This window comes from Nycticebus coucang, chromosome 8 (assembly GCF_027406575.1).
Source record: "Nycticebus coucang isolate mNycCou1 chromosome 8, mNycCou1.pri, whole genome shotgun sequence".
Lineage (NCBI taxonomy): Eukaryota > Metazoa > Chordata > Mammalia > Primates > Lorisidae > Nycticebus > Nycticebus coucang.
The window spans coordinates 33,190,085-33,213,944 of NC_069787.1; the positions used below are offsets into that span (position 1 = coordinate 33,190,085).

Genomic DNA, 23,860 nt, shown 5'->3' on the forward strand with positions numbered 1-23,860 from the left:
ATTTAGATGAACTGTATTGCGGGTCTATTATAAACTGTATGAACTCATCCTGGAATTCACTAGCATGTTGATTTGATTGTTGATGTAAATTTTGTCTTAACAGGGGACACATTTCTACCCAAGAAGCAATATTAAAGATACCGTCCTATTTCTGTACTGTAAGTCCCAGCTCTTTGCGATCAGGCCTATTTTCCCCACCTCTTCTTACATGTGGACTCCTTTCTGGTTCTCCTGAAAGGTTTCTGTTCCTGTCTCCATCCACACACTGACTACAATTATAGGATGGTTGCTTTGTGGCCTCTGTCATTTTGCCGATTTACACACTGTTTGTTTTGGTGTTTGCCTGTGGATTTCGGCTTCTGGTTTTGATTTGTGCCAGGTATCCCAGCCTCAGCAACTGCTGGACCCCCTCCTGCTCTACCTGCCCTGCCTCAGAGGGTTGGCCCCTAGGAGCTGGCTTTCTTCATTTGCTGTACTGCAGCCTCCGGACCTCATTTCTCATGGCGTCATTATTTAAGTTTCAGTGCTTCCCCCAAGGTTATGGAGCTGGGGAAGGAGTATGCGCTCTGTCAATGTGGATCTTGCTTGAGAAGGCTAAAACACAACTTTCATTTTAAAATAAGGATTCCTGGGGCCAGGCAGGAATCAGGGCTATGTTCATTGCTTTGTTGCGTATTCATAACAGAGAAATGCAGTGAATATACTTAGTGAATCAGTGATTGACCAGGCAGAAGAAGTATAAACTAAGGATATAATTATTTTCTGGAAATTCAGTGGTGAAGTTGAAAGAGGCTTGAAGCTAGTTCATTTCTGCACTAGGTTGTAAAGTCCTTAATGGCTGGAATTATACTTTCCCCCTCTGTGTCAAGAGACATACTTTGTGTTCAGTAGTTATGTTGAGTGAATGGATGGATATTCAACAAGTGAATAAATGGATTCAGGGGTTGGATGGGATTTCTAGTGGGAATTGAGGGTCCATTTGATCATGTGATTATTGTGTCCTGGAAATGACTAATGATGCTGTTAATAACCAACTTAAGAGTTATGTTTGGTACAGTGATTTCTCATACTTGCATTACGAGCATTTATTAAATACACATCCTAGATAGGAATGTTTACATCAAAACGTTCTTGAACCAGAGAAAAATGTGTGTTGAATTAAGAATCCAAGATTCCCTTGCCATTGCCAACCTGCCATGAGAAGAAGAAATAATTGATTAAACATGGGGTTTAAACTACTAAGGAAGACACAAAATTGTGCCTATTGAATTTTAATATGTGTTCTGTGTTTATGTTTTTCAGGTAAGGAATTACATTCAGTTCTGCCTGGTTTCCTAAGGGACTTGACAGATGCTGTCTTCTTGTGTTCATTTGTAACCTGCCAAATTGTGCAAAATATGCTTGACTGCAAAATTAGGGCTTCCAATTGTAAGTAATATGCTCTGTGTTTTTGTCAGGGGAGTGGATCTTGTGGTAAGAGCTATCTGCTGGGTTCTATCCCCCGCGTTCTGTGCTAATCTGATTGCCGAGCAGCGCTGTGAGTTAACTGACCTCCCATCATTAACACCACTCCCCGCACCATTCTGGAAGCACTTTCCGTCCTCTGCCTCATCTTCCTTTGTCTGTCTCACTCCTCCCATTGACATGCCTTCTCTTTTCCCTTCTGTTTCCCTGTATCCCACTGTTTAAAACACAGAGCCTTCCAATTTCCTGTGTACTCATGTATAACATTTCTATTGTAAAAAAATATGTATATTTATTTTTCCAAAAAAAATCAGGTGTGCTAGAACCTTGATAAAAATCATACTAAGTAAAATATGCCAGAGACAAAAGGACCAACACTCTGTGATTCTACGTGCATGACCTATCTCGAAGAGGCAAATTCACAGAGACAGAAAGGAGAGTGTTGGGTACCAGGGGCTCAAGAGAGGGAGGGAAATGGGGAATCATTGCTTAACAGTTACAGAATTTCTCTCGGAAGGGATGAAGAAGATAGAGGGTGGTGATAGTCATACAATACTGTGAGTGTAATTATTGTCACTTATTTATACTCTCAAAATGGACAAGATGGCAGATTTTACATTTTATATACTTATTCTTAATTTATAAAAAAGGACCAAAGTTAGTTGCTCATAATCCCACCCCTCAGAGATTTTACTGTTAATGCTTTGGCATATTTACTTGCTTTAAAAGACTCTATTTCCTGATAGTCTTTCTTATATTGAAGCTAAGATCAAATAGTATATAATACAGTCTACACCTCACTTTCTTTAATTCAGTCTTTCTCCATAAGCATCTTTTCATACCATTGGAATCTTTTCCTCAGTGTGGCCAGCTGCTTGAGATTTTATTCTCATCAGACTTATTCATTAAAGACCAAGCACCACCATGATCTTTCTCAGCTGTTCCTATTTTTTGCTGCCTTCTCCATTTCATTCAATCAGCTGATTTTTATTGAGCACATACTGTGTGCCATTCATTACTCTATTGGGCCCACTAATAGGTACTGGGACGAATGATCTATAGATTCTAAACCATTCCTCTGGTCTTAAAATTCTCTGATATAGGGCTTCTACTTACATCTGAAAGTTATCTGGCCACGAACAAACTATACTGTTCATACGTTTTTCTGAAGTCAGCTCTCATTCTTTTCTCTGTTGTCAGTGAGACACCTAAGAAGATTTTGGGCACTCCTAAAAACTGATTTGTAATGTAACGAACCATTTGAAATTGTCATTGCTACAAACAACAATAATAGCAACACCCAAGTGCATCCCTTAGAATGCTGATGAGGGAGTGCGAAGTCTCTTTAAGTAGTGGAGAGGGAAGCCCACACATAATGGTGTTGTGGTGAACTCATATCCTCCTTACATGTAAATTAATTTTCTTCAGACTTTCTTTTCTTACATTAAAAGATATCCCACTCAAGATTTGAAAACCAGCACAAAGATGAATACATATTAAATATATCCTAGACATAGAAAAAACTCTTATTTTACCCAAAGCCTTAATGAGACTAGTGGAAATTTTTCTAGACTTTTTTTTTTCTTGTTATTGTTGACAGAGACCAGGACTGCTTTAGAGGTAGTTTTTCTTGATTGATTTTGAAGAAATTTAAAGAACTATATGAGCAAACACTTAAGAATCTTCTATACTATCTCCTCATTTGATAGTATCAGGGACATAATAGAGACTTGATAGCTAGATGAATGAATAGATTTAAAAGGACAATTCTTTACACTAGGATGTGAGTACTGTCGCCACAGGAGTAAATGTATTTTATGCATCATCTCAAGAGTGATAATAATAGGATGGTGTGGTATGAATCACGAATGCCTACTGTGCATAACATCCAGGAAAATGCGCGGATATCTTTGTATATAAGGCACTATAGGGTCTTTCCCCCCACCCCCAGCAGTTGATAAAGTGAGGTTTATTTTATCCTGCCTCCCATTTACCCCCTTTTTCAAAAGCTAATTTTCATATCTGTTTTCAGACTTGTATGTGGGCAGATGTTTTCAGAGTTTGTTTACAAACATTTCCGAGACTATTGTGGATCAGCAGGTTTCTTCAATTAACAGCATCCTCTTAAGCCTGTTTTCTACATTCTGACTGACTATATGACAGATGCTATAGGTTTACACAGATGCAGGGATAGAGAAGTTTACCAGCTCAGCAGAATCCAGTGGAAATCAGATAATGAGTCTTAGCACAATTCATAGAAAATGGGATTCAGTAAAAGGTTGAGAGCCATGAAGCAGTGTGATTGCAGGTTGCAGGTCACATCTCGCATCTTGGATAAGGTCAGTGTTGTGCATGCACCTTGCTGGGTCCCAGGCAGTGTGTAGACGTGTTCATGCACACATGGTGTCATCCTCTGAAGAGTTCTGGGAAAAGAAACTGAGATCTTGATATCAAGGAGGCTAAGAAACCATAGAATTTGCTAAAGTCCACACAACAAAATTCGCGGTGGACTCCACGTGAAAATGGAGCCATTTCTTGCTCTGTGTATAAAAAGATGTACTCAAATGAGGAGTGTGCTGTGGGTTGTGTTGGATTTTTGTTAAAGGAAAAAGAAATGCCTGCATTGTCTCAAAACATGGGCACAAGGATTCTGGAAATTTTCTCTCCAAATTAAATGGAATAATGATGTAAAATATTTGTCAGGGTACCTGATGCATTGAAAGTGCTCTATGAGTAATGCTGCTGTTGCTATTGTTTTTGTTAATGATATGCAAAAACAGACGCCTTTGAAGAACAGCCTTTGTTTTTCTTGCATTGCTCTATAAGGTTAGATATTTGGAATTGTAAGCATTTTGATAGAAAAAATATATATATATATTATTTATTTATTTATTTTTTGAGACAGAGTCTCAAGCTGTCGCCCTGGGTAGAGTGCTGTGGTGTCACAGTTCATAGCAACCCTAAACTCTTTGGGCTGAAGCGATTCACTTGCCTCAGCCTCCCAAGCACAGCACTATAGGTGCCTGCCATAACACCCGGCTGTTTTTTTGGTTGCAGTTGTCATTGTTGTTTAGCAGACCCGGGCTGGGTTTGAACCCGCCACCCTAGGTGTATGTGGCCAGCACCCTTGCCCACTGAGCTACAGGCGCCGCCTTGATAGAAATATATTTAAGTATCATGTCATCATACATGAATAAGAAATAGCAGTGAAAAACCATATATGGATACCTTATTATTGTATCCATTTTTTAGACTTTCTTCAGTAAATTCTGAATATCCTACCTGGTCAAGATGGTACCTTCTCTGTGCTGTACCCATTCATTAGTCTGTAACAAGTTCAGGGCATGGCACTTAATATTTGTTGAATGAATAGGTGGTTGAAATAGGTCATGGGCATTAACTGCAGCCTGGGTAGAGTCTCTATGTCTATAGATTTTCTGGAGTATGAATATCCTTGTTGAAAACTTTCTGCCAGTGTGTAATAAATTCAGTTCACCACTGAAATGCATCCTTTGATTTCCACGGCAAGGAGTGATCCTAGGGAATATTCCTCAGCATTAAAACCATTAACTTGGTTCAGTACAGAGGCATGCTTTATGTTGGATCTTTTCAACATGGCTTCTTTAAAACTCCTCAAATTTTAGCTCCAGGAGGATAGAACTACTCCATACTAGGTTTTTAAGTTCCTTTGTAAATTTTAAGTATCAGTTGTAACAACTGAAGACTACTATGTTTCTGAGTACTTTTTATCTCATCAGATGTGATCATCAAATGTCGTAGCTTAATAAAGGAAGCAAAGATAGCAACCTCTTTTATTTTGGTAGAGTGCGGATTCCACAGTTCAGGAATACAAGGTCTGTCTGTCATAACCATAGTCTTTGAATTTTTTTTTAATTATTACAAAAGGAGCTTCAAAATGTGCACATCAGAAGCAGCCCAAATGGTATTAAAGTTTTCAATATGCTCCCAAAGCTGTCATGAAAATGTACTTTCCCCATTACAAAAACAGTAAATCTGGAACACTTAGAAGAGAAAGAGGAACATAATGAAGAAAAAAATAGTAATTTCAGAGATAATGACAGAACATTTTTGTGTTTATTGTCTGGTGTTTGTGGATATGTGCATACAAAAAATTGGATCATATTATTTATAACTGGATTTTTATTAGCAATATGTACCTATAGTTTTTCTATATTAATTTTTTTTCATAAACTGACTTTAGTGGCTTAAATCAGCAGTTTTGTTTACAAAAGCAAAGGTTTACTGAGGTTTTCAAAATGTCCATTGGTAAGTCAAGAGTAGGTTATTTGTTAATTGGTGCAAAATAATTAAATAGCAATTAAATTTTTCTTTCGTTCTTTCTTTCTTTTTTTATTTTTTTGAAACAGTCTTTGTTTGTAACTCTCAGTAGAGTGTCATGACATCAGCTCACAGCAACCTCAAACTCTTTGGCTCAAGCAGTTCTCTGCCTCAGCCTCCTGAGTAGCTGCGACTATAGGCACCTGCCACAACACCCAGCCCAGCCCACCTCTATTTTTAGAGGTGGGGTCTTGCTCTTACTCAGGCTGGTCTCAAACCCTTGAGCTCAGGCAATCTACCTGCCTTGAGTAATCCTAGCTAGAGTACTAGGATTACAGGCATGAGCCACTGCACCCAACCAATTAAATTTTTCATCCTTTCTCCCCACTATCTCTGGAATCTTCCTGACACCCCAAGTAACAGGAAAAAATTGTGTGGCCCTGCAGCTTTACCACTGCCTTACCCACCTTGTTTGATAGAAACACAGGGTTAGGATTCAGGCTTTCTGTGTTGGGATCCCAGCATCTCAGTTTAGCAGGTGCATGACCTTGCTAAGCTCATGACAACTCTCAGTGGTAGTTTCTGCACCTGTACAGTGCGGGATAGCAATTGTCTAACTTCCTAGGATTCATGTGAGGTTTAAATTAAATGGGGTAATGTATGTAATGCTTATAAAATGTCTGGCATTCAGAAAAATTTATTTGCATCATTATCAGTCCAGTTGGTTGATATAACAACTAAAAAGGCACCTCTAGTGGAAGCTGATCTATGGTATTTCCTGATGGGAATATAAATATGGGTTGTTATATTTGTGTGTGTTTGGGGGTGTGTGGAAGGGAAGTACCTGTGTGAACTGAATGTATATTCCTATCCCAGGCTTCGGATGAACGCACGTGAAGACCTTATAGGCACACCTTGTTTTATCTTGTTTTCACTTTATTGCCCTATGCATGTTCTGTGTTTTTTTACAGCCTGAAGGTTTGTGGCTACCCTTCATCAAGCTCGTCGAACGGTGCCGTTTTCCCAATTGCACATGCCCACTTTCTATCTCTGTGTTGCATTTTGCTAATTCTTGTAATATTTCAGAGAGTTTATCACTGTGGTATCCGCTGGGGGTGATCTGTGATCAGTGATCTTTGATGTTACTATGGTGATTTGGGGGCTCTCACCAGTTGTACCCATATAAAATGATGAGCTGATTAATAAGTGTGCTGTGTGTGCTCCTCCCTTGTTCCCCTTCCTCTCCTCAGTCCTCCCTGTTCCTTGAGATACGAGAATATTGAAATTAGGCCAGTGAATAACCCTACAGTGGCCTCTAAGTATTCGAGTGAAAATCACATGTCTCACACTTTTAATTAAAAGCTAGAAATTAAACTCAGTGAGAAAGGCATGTGGAAAGTCGAGATACATCATAAGCTAGGCCTCTTGGGCCAAACAGGCAAGTTGTGAATACAAAGGAAGAGTTCTTCAAGGAAGTGAAAAGTGCTGCTACTTCTGTGAACAAACGAATGATTAGAAAGTGTATTTATTTATTATTTGAGACAGAGTCTCACTATGTCACCCTTGATAAAGTGCCATGACATCACAGCTCACAGCAACCTCAAACTCTTGGGCTTAAGCAATTCTCTTGCCTCAGCCTCCCAAGTAGGGAGGCACCCTACAGGCATCTGCCACAACACCCAGCTATTTTTTTTGTTGTAGTTGTCATTGTTGTTTAGCAGGCCCAGGCTGGGTTCGAACCCGCCAGCCCTGGTGTTTGTGGCTGGTGGTCTACCTACTGAGCTACGGGTGCTGAGCCAGTGAACAGATTTATTGATGATACAGAGAAAGTTTGAGTGTTCTGGATGGAAGATCAAATCAGCCACAACATTCCCTTAAGCCAAAGCCTAATCTAGGACAAGGCCCCAATTCGCTACAATTCTTTGAAGGCTAAAGGCGGTAAGGAAGCTACAGAAGAAAAGTTGGAGGCTAGCAGAGGTTGGTTCATGAGATTTAAGGAAAGAACACAAAACACAAAAGTGCAGGGTGAAATAGCAAGTGCTGATTGAGAAGCCACGGCAAGTTAAACAGAAGAGTTACTTACCTAAGATCACTGATGAAGGTGGCTACAGTAAACAGCAGATTTACGACAGAGAAAAAACAGCCCTCTACTGGTGAAGGAAGATGTCATCTAGGACTTTTCTAGCTAAAGAAAAGTCAATGCCTGTCTTCAAAACGTCGAAGGACCAGGGCTAATGCAGCTGGTGAGTTTAAGTTGAAGCCAGTGCTCGTTGGCCATTCTGAAAATCCTAGGGCCCTTAAGAATCAGGCTAAATCTCTTCTGCCTGTGCTCTATAAATGGAAAAACAGAACCTGGATAACAACATACCTGTTTACATCATGGTTCACTGAATATTTTAAGCCTATTGTTGAGGCTTGCTGCTTGGATAAAAACATTTCTTTCAAAATATTGCTCCTCATCGACAATGTATCTGGCCACCCAAGAACTCCAGCAGTGATGTACAAGGAGATTATTGTTTTCATGCCTGCTAACATCACATACATTCTGTACCTGTGTATTAAGAAGCAGTTTCAACTTTCAAGTCTTATTATTTCCAGAAACATAATTTGAAAGGCTGTAGCTGCTATAAATAGGAATTGCTGTAATGGATTTGGGCAAAGTAAGTTGGACACCTTCTGGAAAAAGATGCACCATTCTAGCTGCCATAAAGAACATTTGTGATTCATTGGAGTGAGTCAAAACGGTAACATGAAACAGGAGTGTAGAAGAGAGTGATTCCAACCTCAGGGATGACTTTGAAGGGTTTAGGACTTCAGTGAAGGAAGGAACTATAGATGTGGCGGAAATAGCAAGGGAATCAGAATTAGAAGTGGAGCTGAAGATGTGACTGAATTGCTGCAATCTCATGATAGAACTTGGACTGATGAGGAGTTAGCTGTATAGAAGAGCAAAGAAAGTACTTTCTTGAGGTGGAAGCACTGCTGGGGAAGATGCTGTAAAAATTGCTAAAATGACAGTAAAGGACTTAGAATATTACATAAACAAGATCGACAAGGCAACAGCAGGGTTGGTGAGCATTTACTCCCATTTTGAAAGAAATTCTACTCTTGGTAAAATGCTATCTAACAGCATGGTGTGCTACGGAGAAATCTTTCACAAAAGGAAGAGTCAAATGATACAGCAAATTTCACTGTTGTCTTTTTTTTTTTTTTTTTTTTTTTTTGCAGTTTCTGGCCGGGGCTGGGTTTGAACCTGCCACCTCCAGCATATGGGGTCGGGGCCCTACTTGGTTGAGCCATACACGCCACCCCCCTCACTGTTGTCTTATTTTTAAGAAATTGCCACGGGCACTTTCATCAGCTACCATCCTGATTGGTCAGAGCCATCATCATCAAGATAGGACCCTCACCAGCAAAAGAATTATGACTTATTGAAGGCTGAGATGATTTTTAGCATTTTTTTAAGTGATAAAGTATTTTTTTTAAATTAAGATATGTACATGTTTTCCCCATATAATAGTACTACACATTTAATAGACTATAGTGTAAGTGTCAACGTAACTTTTGTAAGCACTGGAACACCAGTTTGTGTGACTTTATCATAATATTTGCTTTATTGCAGTCTCCTGGAAGTAAACACACAATATGTCTGATGTGTGCCTGAAAAAGTCTCCTTGGAGACTGTTGATGGGGATGAGTGCTAATGTCAGTGCAAACTTGTGATTTAAGCACTTGGGTACTGCAGTGAGAAGATGTGGTCTAAAGCCAATGGCACAAAGAGAAAAGAAAGTGGAGAGCATGTAAAAGCACTAGTTGGTTATAGTGAGTTTTTTTTTTAAGTTAGAAAATTGTAAAGGAATGCAAAAATCTGATTTTAGGATGCCTACTGAGGCTGGTTTCAGAGGCTAATGGTCTCTGTGTGTATACACGTGTGTGTCGGATGTGTTTGCAGTAACTGGTTAAATGAAACTTCAGGCCTCTACCTTCACTGTTTGCAATCCACACATACGGCTAGAGTAATGTGGACTCTAATGCTCTCACTTCCCTGTTTGAAACCTTTCATTGGTTCTCATTAGATGTGGCTTACCCAGGCTTTTATGGTCTGCCCTAGCCACCTACCTGTTTTCTGCCTCTTGGAAGAGTTGGAGGACCTGGTGCTATGTGGCAGTAGGTGGTTGTGAGTGAGCTGTTCTCTGCTATGCTCACATAGCTCTGCTTACCCACAGTGGAGCAATATTACACACTTGTCTTATTCCCTGTTGCATTTCTAGTGATTAGCATATGCTGGATTCTAATTCAAGGCATACTTGGTGAGTGAATGAATTTTTCTTTTTTTTTTTTTGGCCAGAGCTGGGTTTGAACCCACCACCTCCGGCATATGGGACCGGCGCCCTACTCCTTGAGCCACAGGTGCCGCCCTGAGTGAATGAATTTTTCAAACATCGACTTGTCCTTATTTGAAGAAGTTGCTTTTATTTACTAATTTGGGGGCAGCTTTATTTATTTATACATGCATTTATGCATCCTTTAAAAAGAGAGAGAGAGAGGGAGTTCTTGCTCTGTTGCCCGGGCTATAGTGTAACGGCTTGATCACCTCTATAAATGAGACTCTCTTTGAAATTACCAGTGTGATGGTTAATTTCATGTCTTCCCTTGACTGGGTTAAGGGATTCTTAGCTGGTAAAGCATTGTTTCTGGGTATATGTGTAAAATTATTCCTGGAAGATATTAGTATAACTAGACTGGGTGAAGAAGTTCCATCCTCACCAATACAGGTGGCCATCATTCAGTCCTTTGTGGGCCTGATAGAGCAAAAAGGGTGGGGGAAGGGTGAATTCGTTGTGTCTTCTTCAGCTGGGACATCCATCTTATGCCCGCAGACATTAGAGCTCTGGATTCTTGGATCTTCTGGGGGATTGATAGCACTGTACCCGCTCCAGGGTTTCAGGCTTTTTGCCTTAGACTGTGAGTTTATACCATCACATACTGAATTACACTACTAGTTTTCCAGCATATTGTGGGACTTTTTGGCTCTCACAATCATGTCCATCAATTCTGATGATAAACTCCTTCTTATATATCTTATTGGTTCTCTTTCTCTGCAGAGCTCTGACTAGTGCAAGTAGTATAAATTAAAAGAGGTCTCTGTTCTTGTCACCTGGAGATCCATTGATTGGAAAATTACCACTGGGAGATTCCAAATAGGTGAGGCTGCTACTTCTGCTGGGGACTTTTCTCATGGGTTGGAGATAAATGCAATAGAAATGAAAGGGCTCTTATGGCGAGACCCTCTATAGAAAACCATGGGAGATGGGAGTGGAGAATGGGGACTGGATAGCCAACCATCTGCTCTCTGAATTTAGCAGAGGGGGGATTGTTAATGGTGGAGCCTCCCTGATCAGGGTGTTGCTTTTTCTTTTTTTTTTTTTGTCCTTGGTAGGCTGTTGGTCATAATAATTACTGCTATGCTGCACTGGGGCCTATGGGTTGTGTTTTTATACCAGCTCAAGGAGCTTCCACTGAGTTGGAATGATTCCTAGCAAGAGCTTGGGATGCCAGTTTCAGTGCTGCTGACCAACAGTGGGATCTTCAGATTGCCCTTGACCTGTTGCCAACATTACTGATGACTGCAATTTGTAACATCCACATGATATATCAAGTCCACAGAATCCCGACTATTGGTCCCTGTGTTGGTGTCAGTGTCTTAGATGACCTTAGGAATAAAGTCATTCCTAAAGTCATCCTATCTATACAAATAGAAAACATTTGTATTTTCTATCGACTGTCCACAAACACACATACACACACACTCCCTCTTCAAAATGGATTTCATTTACTTTAAAAATGAGAAACCAAAATAATATGAAAATTCTGCTTCTGTTTGTCTGTTATTAGATCACTTGCACACAGCAATCTATAGTTTTTTGTTTGTTTGTTTAAGACTGGGTTTTACTCTATTGCTGGACATAGGGTGCAGTAGCATAATCATAGCTCACTGCAACTTGAATCCTGCCTCAGCCTGCTGAGTAGCTGGGACTATATGTGTATGCTACTATGTCTGGCTAATTTTTCTATTTTTATTTATTTATTTATTTTGTTGTTGTTGTTGTTGCAGTTTTTGGCCGAGGCTGGGTTTGAACCCACCACCTCCAGTTTATGGGGTCGGTGCCCTACTCCTTGAGCTACAAGCACCGCCCAGTTTTTCTATTTCTTGTAGAAATGGGCTGGTCTCAACTCAGGTTGATTTTGAACTACTAGATTCAAGCATTCCTCCTGCCTCAGCCTCCCAAAGGAGGATTGCAGGCATGAGCCACCATACCCAGGCAAAAAGTGAAATTTTAAATAAAGCCGTCTACATGGCCCTCATTCATTTTCAAGGAAAAAAAATTAAATCCTAGGAGTACAGCACAATTCTCATAAATGTCTGATGAAACCTCTTTGGAGGTTAAAAGACATTCATAGATCGTTAAATTCAGCTTTTATGTCCTTTCAGGGATAATTTATCATTAAATAATCAGTAGTGGGCTTATTTTTTGCCAGCTTTTCAAGTAACTTAATTGTATGACAAGTATGTGCATTAATATACAGAGAGACATTTATGTGAATTGTAATAATTAGTAGGGTAACTTTAGGCAGGCAGGCTGGCCAGCCTTTATTTCTTCCTCTCTTCCCCTCCTTTACTTTTTTCCTTTCTTCTTTTCTTCCTCTCCTTTCTTTTTTCCAGGCTTGTTCATCCAGGATTTCCCCCTAGAAATTTCTAATAATAATTTAAGGGGATTGAGTCCTTTTATTAGATTTTGGGAACTCTCCTTCCTTTAGGAGTTTTCAGTGGTCTTGAATTTGAGTTGGAAATGGTCACTGAGGAGTTTTCAATGCTGTTGATACAGAGATTTGACTAACGATCATGAAGGTTATATAGACAAGATAAAGTATTTAACCTGCAAATGAAAATGAACTGGCATCTTGCCAGCTCATTCTCATCTGCTAAATCTGTTCTTCAGCTTTTAGTCTGTCATGGAAAAAAATGGACTGAGGATATGTTCTTATTTTTGAAAAAAATAAATGGACTAAGGAAGGGAAATTATGGCGATAGAAAGAATAGATTGGAGTTTAAATCAGACCCAAAATGGGGAAAAGTAACACTCAGAATTAGGACAGGGACTTGTGTGTTAAACAGCAAGTCTGCACTGCCCTGCCCTGAGACAGGATTATTAACAGTCGTAGTGACGTGACCTCCTGCAAATAGGTGAAGGCAGTTTCACTGCCTCCATCGCCTCCTTGGGAGTGTCCATCTGACCATCTATCTTTTGTGCGTCTAGACTGAGCAGGCAGCGGAAGAAATAGCCCAGACTGTTGCAGTGATTTATCTAGGCTTTAATAAGCCATATAAAGCCACTTTGTTTCAGAATTAAGATGAAACACCCAAGGAAGGGACTGGCTGAAGATTTAAACAGTTATCAAATTACCGCATCTGCTACATCTGTCCTATAAACCAGATGTTTTCTTGATAGGATGAATCTCATTGTACGAGAGATGGATGAGGTTCCTTCTCTGGTTTTATTCTTGGATTGCAATTGTCATCGACAGATGATCTTACAGCAGGAATGCTTGCTCTGGTGGGCTAAATCTAATATATTGTCATGATTTATTTTTTCCTACTACAGCATTTTGAGATCACTCAAATACCTAAAATATAGAGATTTTATATACAATTATTTTGCAGACTTTTCTTAAAAAAAAAAAAAAGAAATAATAAAAACCTAAGCCCCTATGACCACAACAAACAAAATACAAGGGTCTTGCAACCCTGAGCCCAGACAATCAGCAAAAACCCTTTCATGGGCCCTGAGAAGTACGGTGTGCCACAGCCCTCACCATTCCCTGATGTTTTTCACCTAGCTCATTTCTCTGTGAAGTTTCAGAACTCAAGAATCACAGAATCATAGCATTTTTTGTACCATAAAGACACTTCTTAGCATTTAGTCTAATGTCTTCAATTAGCGTAAACTCCAGAAAGTGGACCAGATTTGGGGGAAGTAGGACCAGGAAGTGGACCAGATTTGGGGGAAAGTATGCATTAATCATGCTTACTTATGATGTATAATGTGTGGCAAGATTTTTGCAGAATTTCCTTTTGATAGTTGGAATGTAAAAACAGAAGTATCCAAAGAGTTCTGTATATCATATTCAAGAATACTAATTTCATTCAGTTTCACATTCTTTTTTTTTTTTTTTTTCACAAATAGGATTCTTTATTTGTCATTATTAAAAGCCTGAATTTTAGACAGATTCTAGGACTGGTGGTTCATATCCATCAGCTCGTTCAACTTTAGCACCTGTCTCGTCCCCAGTAGCTTTTCCAGAGCTACTACCTTCACCATGAAGCTCCATGAGTTTTCCCAATTCAAATTTGGGTTTCTTCAGCATTTTTACTTTTCTAACGAAGACATCATGGAGAGGATAAATAGATTGGCATGCCTTTTCTATGTCTTTTCCAATGGTATCTGGAATAAATTTATTGACAACATTTTATTTTATTTATTTATTTTTTTATCATTGGGGATTCATTGAGGGCACAATAAGCCAGGTTATACTGTTTGCATTTGTTAGGTAAAGTCCCTCTTGCAATCATGTCTTGCCCCCAGAAGGTGTGGCACGCACCAAGGCCCCACCCCCTCCCTCCTTCCCTCTCTCTGTTCTTCCTTTCCCCACCCCTCCCTCCTTCTTTCTCTCTCTGCTCTCCCCTTCCTACACCCCCACCGTGACCTTAATTGTCATTAATTGTCCTCAAAACAAAATTGAGTACATAGGATTCCTGCTTCTCCATTCCTGTGATGCTTTACTAAGAATAATGTCTTCCACTTCCATCCAGGTTAATACGAAGGATGTAAAGTCTCCATTTTTTTAAATAGCTGAATTGTATTCCATGGTGTACATATACCACAGCTTGTTAATCCATTCCTGGGTTGGTGGGCATTTAGGCTGTTGCCACATTTTGGCGATTGTAAATTGAGCTGCCATAAACAGTCTAGTACAAGTGTCCTTATGATAAAAGGATTTTTTTCCTTCTGGGTAGATGCCCAGTAATGGGCTTGCAGGATCAAATGGGAGGTCTAGCTTGAGTGCTTTGAGGTTTCTCCATACTTCCTTCCAGAAAGGTTGTACTAGTTTGCAGTCCCACCAGCAGTGTAAAAGTGTTCCCTTCTCTTCACATCCATGCCAGCATCTGCAGTTTTGAGATTTTGTGATGTGGGCCATTCTCACTGGGGTTAGATGCTATCTCAGGGTGGTTTTGATTTGCATTTCTCTAATAGATAGGGATGATGAACATTTTTTCATATGTTTGTTAGTCATTTGTCTGTCTTCTTTAGAGAAGGTTCTATTAATGTCCCTTGCCCATTGATATATGGGATTGTTGGCTTTTTTCATGTGGATTAATTTTAAGTTCTCTATAGATCCTAGTTATCAAGCTTTTGTCTGATTGAAAATATGCAAATATCCTTTCCCATTGTGTAGGTTGTCTCTTTGCTTTGGTTGTTGTCTCCTTGGCTGTACAGAAGCTTTTCAGTTTAATGAAGTCCCAATTGTTTATTTTTGTTGTTGTTGCAATTGCTATGGCAGTCTTCTTCATAAAGTCTTTCCCCAGGCCAATATCTTCCAGTGTTTTTCTATGCTTTCTTTGAGGATTTTTATTGTTTCATGCCTTAAATTTAAGTCCTTTATCCATCTTGAATCAATTTTTGTGAGTGGGGAAAGGTGTGGGTCCAGTTTCAGTCTTTTACATGTGGATATCCAGTTCTCCCAACACCATTTATTGAATAGGGAGTCTTTCCCCAAAGGTATGTTCTTGTTTGGTTTATCGAAGATTAGGTGGTTGTAAGATGTTACTTCATTTCCTGGTTTTCTATTTGATTCCAAATGTCTATGTCTATTTTTATGCCAGTACCATGCTGTCTTGACCACTATGACTTTGTAGTACAGCCTAAAATCTGGTATGGTGATGCCCCCAGCTTTATTTTTATTACTAAGAACTGCCTTAGCTATACGGGGTTTTTTCTGGTTCCATACAAAACGCAGAATCATTTTCTCCAAATCTTGAAAGTACGATGTTGGTATTTTAATAGGAATGGCATTGAATAGGTAGATTGCTTTGGGAAGTATAGACATTTTAACAATGTTGATTCTTCCCATCCATGAGCATGGTATGTTCTTCCATTTGTTAATATCCTCTGCTATTTCCTTTCTGAGGATTTCATAATTTTCTTTATAGAGGTCCTTCACCTCCTTCGTTAGGTATATTCCTAGGTATTTCATTTTCTTTGAAACTATGGTGAAGGGAGTTGTGTCCTTAATTAGCTTCTCATCTTGACTGTTATTGGTGTATATAAAGGCTACTGACTTGTGGACATTGATTTTGTGTCCTGAAACATTATTGTATTTTTTGATGACTTCTAGGAGTCTTGTAGTTGAGTCTTTGGGATTCTCTAAGTATAAGATCATGTCATCAGCAAAGAGGGAGAGTTTGACCCTGGCTAGAATTCTGGACTGGAAATTGTTCTATTTAACTAGATTAAAGGTAGATGACCACTGTCTGCTTGCTTGGAAAGTTTCATTAGAGAAGTCTGCGGTCACTCTGATGGATTTACCCCTGTAGGTCAACTGGCGCTTACTCCTGGCAGCTTTCAGAATCTTTTCTTTTGTCTTGACTTTGGACAGGTTGATCACAATGTGTCTTGGAGAAGCTCTGTTAGAGTTGAGGCAACCTGGGGTCCGCTGTCCCTCTGAATGGAGTGTGTCAGAATCTTTGGTGATATTTGGGAAATTTTCTTTTATAATATTCTCTAGTATTTCTTCCATTTCTCTGGGGCATTCTTCTTCCCCTTCTGGGATTCCTATAACTAGTATGTTGGAACGCTTCATAAAGTCCCATAATTCTGACAATGAATGTTCTGCTTTCTGTCTCTTCTTTTCTGCCTCTTTAACTATCTGAATTATTTCAAGAACTTTGTCCTCTACCTCCGAAATTCTTTCTTCTGTATGGTCTAACCTGTTGCTGGTACTTTCCATTGCATCTTTAAGCTCCCTAATTGACTGCTTCAGTTCCTTAAGCTCCACTATATCCTTTCTATATTCTTCATATCGTTCATCTCTTATTTTATTTTGTTTTTGGATTTCCTTTTTTTTTTTTCCACTTTATTAGCCATTTCCTTCATTGTTTCCATCATTTCCTTCATTGTTTTCATCATGTGTATTCTAAATTCCCTTTCTGTCATTCCTAATATTTCTTTATAGGTGGAATCCTCTGCAGTAGCTACCTCATGGTCCCTTGGAGGGGTTGCTCTGGACTGGTTCTTCATGTTGCCAGGAGTTTTCTGCTGATTCATCCTCATGAGTGATTTCTTTTATCTGTTTCCATGCCTTAATTTTCCTTTTACCTCCTCTTGCTTTTTAAGTTCCCATGTCTGTGGACTAAGGTTTCGATGAGTCTTTTTGGTACAGGACCAGAAGGATGAGAAGGTTGAAGTGCAAGGAGGGATAAAAGAAAGAAAAGGAAAGAAAGAAAAGAAAATAGAGAAAGGAGAGGGGGTGGGTTAAAGGGAATATTGACAAAAAGAAGAGAGTTACAGAAGAGGGAGACAGAGCAATATATGTGTACAGTAGGGTACTTTGACACAATATTAAAAAATCCCCAACCTCTGTGGGTGCCTAGTTTAGTGGTTCCCTTGAGGTCAGCAGCTCCTTGCTAACCTGATCAGACACAGTACCCCACCTCCACCAAGTAGAGAGGAAAGACAAAAATGCTATAAATCAAACAGAAAACTTTACAGGATCAAATTGGGTGAAAAACCAAATAATAGGGGTAGAAACATTAGCAAAAATGAAGTTCTAATTATTGAAAAAGGCAACAATGGGAAATTGTATTTAAACTAGAAAATGAACAACGAAAAAACAACCAAAAACAAAGCAGTATGTATATCTTGTTGAATATTGTCTGGGCAACAGGTGGTCTTCTGGGGTATGAGATGTTAATCACAATGCTGATACGACTGGAGGCCTTTGCTGATTTCTCAAACCCCACAGGGAGGAGACCCTAAATTTCTCTTCAGCTCTCTTAAAAGGCACTTTAAACTTCTAAACATGGCTAAGCAGAAGCTTTCCCAGGAAAGTGCTTGTTGCTGGGATCACTGCTGAAGTGGTTATCCACTTACCCAGTGTGCCAAAATGGGCCTCACTCTGCCCCTGAGGGTTAAGGCTGTAAGGCGGCTCAGTCCCCGCCTTTAGGCTGGTCAGTCACTAAGTTACTAGCTCCCGCCCGATCCTTGCTTTGCGACCCTGAAGGCAGAGCTTGCTGGGGCAGTTCTCTCACAATGGCTCCCTGCAGCCCAGAGTCGAATACTATTAGCTCCGTCCGGCTCAGCGGCTCAGTCTAGGGCCTAGACAACACCCAAAGTTCTCCGCACTCCTGCTCAAGCTCTCCCCAACGCAGTTCAACTGAGTGCCAAGTCCAACAACACCAAAACGGTTCACAGGTAAGGTCTTTCCAGTTTTCAGTCTTACTGCTGCTGTATTTATAGATCCCGGCAGGATTAGACTGATCAAACACACGCAACTACTTGCCAGTTTTCCACTGTTTTTGTCCTCCTCTTGGGGTCCAGAAGTCTCTTCCTGACTCCCTGTATCCTCAAAGGGATGATTATAGGCAGATCCCACCAGCCAGAGATGCCTGGAGTCTTATCTCCCCAGACTCACAGTGCCCAGTTGCAGGGAAGCTGTTACTCGGCCGCCATCTTGCTCTCACTCTCTATTGACAACTTTTTCAAGTCATTGGTCTACACCTCTCTGGTCATGATTTCCATCATTTTCTTCCAGATTTGGTGAACCTGTTGGTGCTGGGCATAAGAGGTCTTCCTTATCTGATTGTTACGTTTTTGAGTAAAACCAACGCAGAACAGATTATGCAAATAACCATCGGTAGGTAGTCATAGCATCAACATGAGCTTCAATCATAGTCTGCCATTTTTTAACCATAGAACACATTTTGTCATGGGTAAGATCCATGCCATGGAAGTTAGTCAGGCAGTTTTTGCCCTGAACATCTTCAGTAATCAGCTTGAATTTTCTAAATGCAACTTCATCATTCTGCAGATCAGCAAGACTCACTTTAAACAGATGACCTTTGAGGCCATCAGATGCAATTTTGGTTCCTTGAGTCCTGGTGACTAGTGTTTTCCCAATATTTCTTATATTGAACATAGCAGGTGCCTTCACATCATACCAATCTTTCTTAGAAAATGGATCAATCACTTTCTTCTTGCCTCCCTTTTTGCCGCCTTTCGTAAGGCGCTTGTTCTTGCCGACCGCCATGACAGTGCTCAGCGAGCCAAAAGGCCAGTTTCACATTCTTATTTTCTAGGTTGTGAGAAATAAGTGTATAGTAAGTATGGGATGATGGGAAAGCTTTAGCAAGTCTCATTTCTTCTTTTCCTGCTGTAATATTGAAGTCCTCTAGAGGGCAGTAGAGAGCAGCTTGATGTTAGAGAGTCTAGGGCAGGGATGCTGGTTTGGAAGCACTCAGAAGCCCTTTCTTCCCCTGTTTTCCTGGTATAGCAAACCGTGAGCTCTTTGAAAATGTGAGAGGAAGGATGAAAGTTGTACTCTTGACTGTGCACTGTTTCTCAGTATCTCTAAGAATCAGACAAATGAGAAATTTTAGTGTGTGCCTAGAAAATACTTTCCAGATGTCTGTGTAAATCAGGGGAGTCAAGTCTGGCTTGCTGGTGTGCTATGTTGGGCTGCTAAGTGCCATATACAAGGACTATAATCCTAGCAATGAGGCCCTGAAAAGAGAGACAGAAGCTTTTTCTCTCTTGGTTCTGTTGTCTCTGTCAGGTTTGTGGCCTCATCTTCTTTAGGTCAAGACTGAATTCATTTGGTTCCTGAACAGGTTAGTGTTAGAGGGAGCTAATTTGCTAAATTGAATTGGTGGACATGAATATTTTCTACCAGGAACCAATGTAACTTAAAGGGGAAAGTTTTTCACAAGACCTAAAATAGAATCATTTAATTATGATATTATTATTATCCTGATGTTATGTCTGAGCCATAAATAATCACTGCCAACAGTATTACCCATGGCAATTTCTAAATTTAGAGATCCATTCTGCTCTGTGCCTGCAAGAGTGGAGATTACACCTTACATTCCAATTCTGACTACTATCAACATTCAATGTTCTTCTACTTTCAGCCCTTGAATCCTGTAGATAAGTAAGTATGGTTTACTTATTAGCCAAATTTTAAGAAGCACTATTTACTATTTTAAGAACTAAAAATTGCTAATTTATGCACGATAATGTTAATTTCTTTATATTCATCTAGAATTCCATTTTAGTCAGACTGCAGCCACATTTTAAGGTTGGCTGTGTGACGGTGTTTTTAGCCACAACATAGAAATTATTTCTGTGTGAGTCTGACTTGGCAAACAGACATTCTTGCATTTGCTCCAGAGCTATAAAACTTTTGAGGACAGGGTTTCTTTCCTCAGAGTATTTGTAAGTTCAGCCATTGCTTTCTGTATCACTCATTAAATCATGGGGGTATAGGTTATATGTTTTCAAGGGACATTTAAATCACCCTCTGGGGAAACTGGAAGAAATGCCCGATTGCACTGTGGTTACCTTTTGAGTTATCCAGTCGGTAAATTTGGGGGCTAGAAGATATTTCCAGATGTAACTTGATTCTTCCTGCTTCTTCTCATTGAATATGGTGAAACTTGCAACAGAGGTGACCATTTTTCTTATTAAAAGTTTTTTTAAAAATTCAAGGAGGAGAGTTAGACAATAACTCATTGTCTTTTGCAGCTCTGACAACCCTTCAGCCTCTCAACATATTCAGGCGTTAGAGGAAACAGATGTGCTATTACGTTTCTTCTTTATTGGCTGTTTATTTGTTTATTCATAGATCCTTCCATTCTAGGAAACGCTTGAGGGCTGCACTGCTGTTCTTATCTACTCAGCAGCTATCGCTCCTTGTTGCTGCTAACAGAACCGTGATTTTGTGTTTAGTTAGCCCAGTTACTTGATCTCAGGCAAAGCAGACCTGTCCCTAGTCCTACTTGGTGAATCACTATTGGGCTAAGCCAGTCTGGTCAGCTGATTCTGCTTCAACAGTGACTTGTTTAGAGTTGTACACGTGACCCACCTCTGGCCAACTGAGACATAAGGGGAAGTGCGAGAAATGCCCTTCCTTAGTAAAACTGGTGGATACTCATGATGATAAATCATTTTGCCTCTCTCTTGTCTTCCCTACTTTGAATGAGGATATAGTACTTGGAAATACAGTAACCATCTTGTGAAAATGAGGGGATAGGCTTGAGAAGGAAAACTAATTTGGTGAGCATGGTGGAATAGAAGAGAGTGTGTCTTTGGCAGCGTAGTTGAGAAGCCAAATCAACGGCAAGGATCACCTCCCCCGATATTTCGGTGAGATAAATAAGGTACTCACTTACTGGTGAGATAAATAAGCCACTTATTTGGTGAGATAAGCCACTATTTAAGCTGCTGTTTTTTAGGGATTCTTTTATTTGCAGCCAAAAGCATTCCTAAGTGATAAACCACCGAAAAGACAAATGCTGATGTCATGGAAATGTTCACTGATTCAACCAGATGAAAGACATCAGTATATTTTGTCTCAATCTGCTCCTCTGTAAATATTATTTTCTTTTGGCTTAGAAAGAAAGGCAGATGTTGAGAAATGTAATTAGACTCTTGGTAGTTGTGGCCAAATTTTAAATTTTAATTGAACATGAGACCCCAAAGTGTTTGGCAACCAAAAGAAAGAAAATAATCTAGCATTCCCCTCCCTCCCTCCCTCCCTCTCTCTCTCTCTCTCTCTCTCTCTCTCTTTCTTTCTTTTTTTATTAAATCGTAGCTATGTACATTAATGCAATTATGGGGTACAATGTGCTGGTTTTATATACAATTTGAAATACTTTCATCAAACTGGTTAACATAGCCTTCACCTCGTTTTCTTAGTTATTGTGTTAAGACATTTATAATAAAATCACTATGAACTAATGTTAACAGAAGATCAGAGGTGGCAGGATCAGAGGACATGGTGATTTTAATGGTGCTGTCTTTTGATTTTGCATGTTTTAAAATCAAGTCCAGTCTGCTGCTTAGACTGCAATACTGTATTTATAATAGATGGATCCAGGGGTTCTCTCAGGAGGCTCTGTATGGCCAGATTCTCAGACCAGCTGAAAATGTCAGGAGGTAAAGTTCACTTTCATTAGTGATGGGGAACCTGAAAGATAGATTTCAGGGATGGCAAACACAGATTTGCTCCAGGAATTTCACCTTGCTAGGTGACGGATATAATGTTGAGCACTCAAGGGTGTCCAACCTCCCCCTCCACCCCAAAACACACACATTAGAAGAATGAGTTGTCTTGGGCCACACATTAAATACACAAAGGAAAGCTGATTAGCAAAAAACAAAAAAAAAGTTCCTGCATATTTTCATGATACATGACTCCATAGATAAGCAAAAAAAAAAATTCTAAAGCTTTAAAAAAAAAAACCACCCTTACAAAATAAGCATGTGTCAGCCTGATGGTTGGACACCCCTGGTTAGATAAAGGAAGATTGACAATGGCTTTTAGGAGATTTAGATTCAGTATTGTTTTTAAACCTTTGGCAGAAGATTAATCTGCTTATAAATTCAGATAAAACCAAATCTATAAGTGTATAAAATATGTCAGTTTTTTATTGTCTATTGTGCACATATACCCAGAGTATTAATAGTGATTTCACATGATTCGAGCCAACCTCCTACTTTTGTACTAATTGCATTATAATGTTACCAGAAATCATTGAAAACTTTCAACCGGGAAATATTTTTAAATGGATATAGTTTGTTTACTGACTCTAATTTCAAGCAACCTCAAAATAAACCAACATAATGTAGTAGAGATTGTTGGGTGACCTGTTTTGATGAATAGATGAGCAGTTTGTAATTAACGTCTCGAGTCTAAACATTTCTATATAGCCTGTTCTCTTCAGAGTGAAGAGCACACCCCATTCTTTGTTAATTGCTAATTTGTAGAAGAGATTTTTGTTTGTTTGTCTTAATTGCATAAAGCAGAACAGAGATATAGACCAGCCCAGGTCCAAATTTTCACAAAGCCTGATTTATTCAGGTCAAGTTCTACTATATGTCATGCTTTTTAATCTCAAACATCATTAAACACTGTAAATTATCATTTCATGGAGAGAGGTCTTGAAGGTATTGATTAGGAATCAAGGTGTAAAGCCTACTATTAAAAAAAAAATAATTGGTTTCCAGGCACTTGTGAGTTCTACCAGAGGAATTGTGCTTATGTAGTTAAAAAAGTTTTATCCTCAAGCTCTCTTTTCATTTAAGATTTAAAAGAAGGTTGTTAAGAATAATGGTGCCCTAGACAAAATAATACTAAAGCAAATGTCTTATTTATTGGGACAAACCTGTTTGAAGGGTAGATGTTCAACTGTGCCACACAATGCCTGCTCTTTGCTGAGCTGGTGACTACTGAGTTTGACTCCTTTCTCCAGGATTTGGAGTTTGAGGCCCTGGTGAGGAAGTGACCTACTGGGTTTGGGGGTGAACTACTTTTCTGCGTTTCTGTAGCCTTTCCTCCTAGGGTTTCCCACACAGCAGTAGCGGCAGTTTTTAACCCCAGAAATCATGTCCTGGTTAAAACTGCTGAGCAGCTTCCTGTAGAGGAAGATCCACATGGGACAGTGGTCCCCCTTAATCTGTCCCTCACAGGGTCTCCTGCCTGCCCTGTGCCACCCTCTCTCTCACACACAGTGCTCTAGCTCCCATTACTCTGGTCTTCATTTCCCCCAGCTCATGTCTCTCGCAAAGCATTTGCACCAGTGGTTTGCCTGGCATAGAAATCTCTTCACCCACATCTTTGCTTGGCTGATTCCTTTCCCTGGTCCCAGACTCAGCTCTTGTGTCACCTCTGAAGAGTAGCCTCCCAGTCATGTCTCCTCCATCCCCACCTGCAGGCATTCTCTGTCACCTGATTGATATATCACACTTCAAAGTATAATGCA

The 23,860-nt window shown here is 39.7% G+C and overlaps 1 protein-coding gene and 1 pseudogene across 21 annotated transcripts in view; one reads left to right on the forward strand and one right to left on the reverse strand.

Moving 5' to 3' along the window:
- MAGI1 (membrane associated guanylate kinase, WW and PDZ domain containing 1) overlaps positions 1-23,860 on the forward strand; it is a 705,209-nt gene that overhangs the window by 300,281 nt on the left and 381,068 nt on the right. The window lies entirely within an intron of this gene.
- On the reverse strand, positions 13,984-19,418 carry LOC128592580 (40S ribosomal protein S3a-like; annotated as a pseudogene). The gene is made up of 2 exons (XR_008381934.1): positions 18,576-19,418; positions 13,984-14,289 (listed from the first exon to the last, which is right to left on the reverse strand). The product of XR_008381934.1 is annotated as a 40S ribosomal protein S3a-like (transcript).